The sequence below is a fragment of the Heptranchias perlo genome, chromosome 16 (assembly GCF_035084215.1).
Source record: "Heptranchias perlo isolate sHepPer1 chromosome 16, sHepPer1.hap1, whole genome shotgun sequence".
NCBI classification, from domain to species: domain Eukaryota; kingdom Metazoa; phylum Chordata; class Chondrichthyes; order Hexanchiformes; family Hexanchidae; genus Heptranchias; species Heptranchias perlo.
In genome coordinates this window covers 63161514-63167613 of record NC_090340.1, presented here as the reverse complement: position 1 = coordinate 63167613, position 6100 = coordinate 63161514, and positions in this window count along the sequence as shown.

Sequence of the window (6100 nt, the reverse complement as noted above, 5' to 3'; positions counted from 1 at the left end):
TGGGTGGTGACACGCTGGGCTCCTTATCGCAGCTCAGACAACACGGCCTGGTACAGCCTGCCCCCCTCTCTCCCCCACCGCCCCCCTCTCTCCCACCCCCAACACCCACTCCCCACCCCCCCCCCCCCCCCCCCCCCCCTCCTCTGCAGGAGGGCACGCGGGCAGGGAGGAGGAACGAGAGATCTATCAGCTCAAACGGTACAACGACGGGGAGGGAGCGACGAGGACGTTTAACCCCGGGCAGTGCAAAGGTCGAGCTCGTGGGGGGTGTGGGGGGGGGGGGGGAGACATGTTCAGGGCGGGGGAACTAGGCGATCTATTGAGGGGAGGGGGGAACTCATGCAATTACACGGGTTGAACAGTCTGATGCCGCCCCCTGAGGCAGTACCAAGCTCCTGCAAAGCACATCGTCCACTTGTCCCCTCGATGACCGGGGGGGGGTAGCGAGTGGGCTGTGTATTTGGTTGTAAATACACTACAAGCAACGAGTAACTAATCCAGTTCACACTGTGGGCGACAATACTTTCACTGACCTTTTCTGGTTTCCCTCTGATTGGAAAGCCAGCGTTTGGACCAATCGTGTTGGCCCTGACACGACTCTCTGCCACATTTGTCACGATGGTGGTGAACAGGACCAACGACTTAACAGTTTGACACTTATTATTTTCTTTAAGAACCTGTTTTAATTTTGGAACGGGGTTCCTTTGGGTGTTTGTGGGGCTTTTAACATTAAATGATTTGTGTAAAGTTATTGTGTATATTGAAGATGGTGGATTGAAAGTCAATTGGAAAAGTGAAGTTGGATTTCCATGTATGGGAGCCTGTTGGGACCCATAAAGAGTGATTAGCTAACTGTCTGTGCAGCTCTCTGATAATTAAAGTGTTTTCTATGTTGATGTGTGTGGAAATTCTCCTACAGGATAAGCAAAGGAGGAGTCCACGTACAAACTATCCCAACAACAATAACTTGCATTTATATAGCGCCTTTAAAACGTCCAAGGCGCTTCACAGGAAAACGATTATCAGACAAAATTTGACACCGAGCCACATGAGACAAAAGCTTTGGTCAAAGAGGTAGGTTTTAAGGAGCGTCTTAAAGGAGGAGATGAGAGAGGCGGAGAGGTTTAGAGAGGGACTTCGGCTAGGGGGGGAGGGGCATGGGGTTTGGAGCGTGAAGGGGGGGGAAGAAGGGTGGGGTTTTTAGCGCAGTGATCTCGGAGGTGTGGGGCTGGGGGAGTGGGGCTGGAGGAGGTTACAGAGATAGGGAGGGGCGAGGGCCATGGAGGGATTTGAAAACAAGGCTGAGAATTTTAAATTCGAACCGTTGTTGTGTTTAAATAGAAATGACACCATTTTTGGTATTTCACAGACGACAAAACAAAGCCTGAGTGTTGACAGGAGATTTAGGAGAGGTGACTGAAGGCTTGGTTGGGGAGAAGGGTTTTCAAGAGTCTTTCAAAGGCGGAGAGGGAAATCAAGGAGGCTGGGGGCGGGTTTAAGGAACGATTGACAGAGGATGGGGCTGCGAAGGCTGAAGGCTCTTATCACTGAAGGGGGAGTGGAGTGGAGTGGAGTGGAGGGACAGGAGTCCAGGGTTGGAGTACGCAGGAGGTGACGTGAGGTTGGGGAGGGAGAGTGCGGGATTTGGAGTTTAGGGGGAATCGAGATCAAGAGGCTGACGAGGAGAATGTTGGAGAAATCAAGTCCAGAGGTGATGACGGTGTGAATGAGATAGGTGGGGCAAAGATTGATCCTTTACCTTTCGTTATTGTTATACCCAAGGAGAGCGATGAGGCTAATTCTGGGACTCTCAGGTTCTGATGAGAGATTTGCAGGGCTGATTTTGTCAGTATTGGAGAAAGGACATGGTCTCGATCCTAATCGCTGAGAGGACGCAGAATGAGAGGATGCGGAATTAAAGTTAAGAAGCCTCAAATGCAGTTGGTGATTAAAAGAAATTTCCCCAAAACATGTGAAAGAAACATCTTCTCACATCCTCAGGACGTCCCAAAGTGTTTTCCAGCCAATAGTTTGCTTTTGAAATGCAGTCACCGGTGTGGGATTTTTTTTAACATCCACCTGAGTGGGGCAGGTGGGGCCTCGGTTTAACGTCTCATCTGAGGGACGGCGCCTCCAACAGTGCAGCACTCCCTCGACGCTGCACTGGAGTGAAAGGAGAGATACACAAGTGCCTACTGTTGTAAGCTCAGCGATACGAAATAAATCACAGCTTTGATTAATGAGGATGTTCAATAATCGCCCTTCGAGGAGAATCATTGGGAAAAGAAAAGTTGAGGTTAAAACATGAGTCTGGAGAGGTGACGCAATTTTAAAAATTCATTTTTGGGACGAGGGCATCGCTGGTGGTCAGCGACGATGAAGGAACGGCGATGTGTTTCCAAGTCGGGATGGTATCGGAGGGGAATTTGGAGTTGGTGGTGTTCCCATGCACCTGCTGCCCTTGTCCTTCTTGGTGGTACAAGAAGCCTTGTCGAGTTGCTGCAGGGCATCCTGTGGATGGTACACGGTGCGCCGGTGGATGGGCTGCCAATCAAGCGGACTGATTTGTCCTGGACGGTGTCGAGTTCTCGAGTGTCATTGGATCTCAAAGTCATCTCGTGTGGCTACTGTCAAAATTATTCACCCCAGCCCCGAACAACAACCCCTCCCAATTCTCCCTCCCCCTTTCCCCCCACCCCCAGCCTGCTCTCTCAGGCTGAACCTGACCATGTTTTGTTTGATCCTGAGCTTCAAACCTCTCATCCATGTGAGAACTTGGCTCAGTTGTCACCACTCTCGCCTCTTCAGCCAAAAGGTCGTGGGTTCAAAATCCCACCCCAGGACTTGAGTACATAATCCGGGCTGACACTCCCAGTGCAGCACTAAAGGTTACTGCATTGTGTGAACTGCTGTTCTTCAGAAGAGATGTCACTCGGGCCCTGTCTCTCTCTTAAGATGGACACTAAAGATCCCATGGCACTCTATACTCCCGCACTTCGCCCCCAAGGCTTCTGAGGTTCCTTTCTGTGGCCAACCTGAGCCCTCTGCTAGTGTTGTTCTGTTATCGAAGTGACCTCCTACAAAGTGCTTTGTGTGATTGAGACCTGTGAGGATCTCCTAACGTCGTCTTACGGGGTCCCCAAAAGATCATTGGGTCAACGCAGTGCCTGGTGTGGTACTGAGCCTTACCGATCAGGAAGGTTCACCCATTCTACCTGCTGAGTTAGCTGGTCTCAGCTGGAACAGGAGGTGGGAATGGTACCGTTGGTCACAATGGGTTTGGGCAGGCTAAAAGTGACCAGCCAGGCTCGCTCTTCAGTGACTCTTCCTGGAACGTGCTTGCGTTGGGGAGTCGAGGTGAGGACAGAATAGGTCCCGGTTGTTATGTTTCTCCCCAAAACACTCAAAATATCTTGCGGACACTCAATAACCAAGCTCTCACTGGAGGAATTTTCAGAAAGAAAGGACATGCCTTTATATAGAACCTATCACTTCCTCGGGACGCCCCAAAGCTCTTTACAGCCACTGAAGTACTTTCAAGGTGTTAGAATCATCGAAAATTTACGGCACAGAAGGAGGCCATTCGGCCCATCGTGTCCGTGCCGGCCGAAAATGAGCCACCCAGCCTAATCCCACTTTCCAGCACTTGGTCCGTAGCCCTGTAGGTTACGGCACTTCAAGTGCACATCCAGGTACTTTTTAAATGAGTTGAGGGTTTCTGCCTCTCCCACCCTCTCAGGCAGTGAGTTCCAGACCCCCACCACCCTCTGGGTGAAAAGATTTCTCCTCAGCTCCCCTCTAATCCTCTACCAATTACTTTAAATCTATGCCCCCTGGTTATTGACCCCTCTGCTAAGGAAAATAGGTCCTCCCTATCCACTCTATCGAGGCCCCTCATAATTTTATACACCTCAATTAAATCACCCCTCAGCCTCCTCTGTTCCAACCCCAGCCTATTCAATCTTTCCTCATTGCTAAAATTCTCCAGTTCTGGCAACATCCTCATGAATCTCCTCTGCACCCTCTCTAGTGCAATCACATCCTTCCTGTAATGTGGTGACCAGAACTGTACACAGTACTCAAGCTGTGGCCTAACCAGTGTTTTATACAGTTCCAGCATAACCTCCCTGCTCTTATATTCTATGCCTCGGCTAATAAAGGACAGTATCCTGTACGCCTTCTTAACCACCTTATCTACCGGTCCTGCTACCTTCAGGGATCTGTGGACATGCACTCCAAGGTCTCTCACTTCCTCTACACCTCTCAGTATCCTCCCATTTATTGTGTCTTCCCTTGCCTTGTTTGCCCTCCCCAAATGCATTACCTCCCACTTCTCTGGATTGAATTCCATTTGCCACTTTTCTGCCCACCTGACCAGTCCATTGATATCTTCCTGCAGTCTACAGCTTTCCTCCTCACTCAACCACACGGCCAATTTTTGTATCATCTGCAAACCTCTTAATCATGCCCACCTACATTTAGGTCCAAATCATTAATATATACCACAAAAAGCAAGGGACCTCGTACTGAGCCCTGCGGAACCCCACTGGAAACAGCCTTCCAGTCACAAAAACGTCCGTCGACCATTACCCTTTGCTTCCTGCCACTGAGTCAATTTTGGATCCAACTTGCCACTTTCCCTTGGGTCCGATGGGCTTTTACTTTTTTGACCAGTCTACCATGTGGGCCCTTGTCAAAAGCCTTTCTAAAATCCATGTAGACGACATCAAACGCACTACCCTCATCGGCCCTCCTTGTTACCTCCTCAAAAAATTCAATTAAGTTAGTCAGACACAACCTTCCCTTAACAAATCCATGCTGACTGTCCTTGATTACTCCGTGCCTTTCTAAGTGACGGTTTATCCTGTCCCTCGCTCCCTTTTTGTCACTTGTGTGGGCAAACGTGACACCTATTTGCAGACAGCAAAGGCCCACCAACACCAATGAGATAAATCGCCGGTTAATCTGTTTCGGTGGTGTTGGTTGATGGATAAATGTTGTCCAGGACATCAGGAGAACTCCCTACTCTTCTAAGACGTCACCTGCCTCAGTACTGGCACTGGGAGTGTCAGCTTAGATTTTGTGCTCAAGTCTCCTGGAGTGGGACTTGACCCCATGACCTTCTGACTTGGACGGAAAAGTGCTACCACCTGATTTTTGCTAAGAAAACAATTGGAAAATTCTTCAAAGTTGGGAAGTTATCAGTGGAAATTAGTAAATAATAAATATTTTAATTAATTATTAATGATTAATTGTAGCTCCCTTATTGCTGCAATCATCTAACTCATTGTAGACTGGGGTCCCCCTGATCCATGTAGTTTATTGAATCATTACCATAACCTAGAGTTGCCAACCCTCCAGGATTGTCCTGGAGTCTCCAGGAATTGAAGATTAATCTCCAAGACACTACAGGGAGCAAAAATCCAGGAGAGGATGTAACTAGCAAGGTAGTTAAAGGGGAACCAGTGGATGTAGCATATTTGGATTTTCAAAAGGCATTTGATAAGGTGCCTCACAAAAGGTTGTTACCCAATATAAGGGCTCATGTGATTGGAGTATAAGAGTAAGGAGGTCTTTCTGCAATTGTACAGGGCTCTGGTGAGACCTCACCTGGAGTACAGCGTACAGTTTTGGTCTCCTTGTCTAAGGAAGGATATACTTGCCTTAGATGAGAGGATTGTCCTATGAGGAACATAAGAAATAGGAGCAGGAGTAGGCCAATCGGCCCCTCGAGCCTGCTCCGCCATTCAATAAGATCATGGCTGATCTGATCCTCACCTCAAATTTAAATTCATGTCCAATTTCCTGCCGGCTCCCCGTAACCCCTAATTCCCTTTACTTCTAGGAAACTGTCTATTTCTGTTTTAAATTTATTTAATGATGTAGCTTCCACAGCTTCCTGGGGCAGCAAATTCCACAGATCTACTACCCTCTGAGTGAAGAAGTTTCTCCTCATCTCAGTTTTGAAAGAGCAGCCCCTTATTTTAAGATTATGCCCCCTACTTCTAGTTTCACCCATCCTTGGGAACATCCTTACCGCATCCACCCGATTAAGCCCCTTCACAATCTTATATGTTTCAATAAGATCGCCTCTCATTCT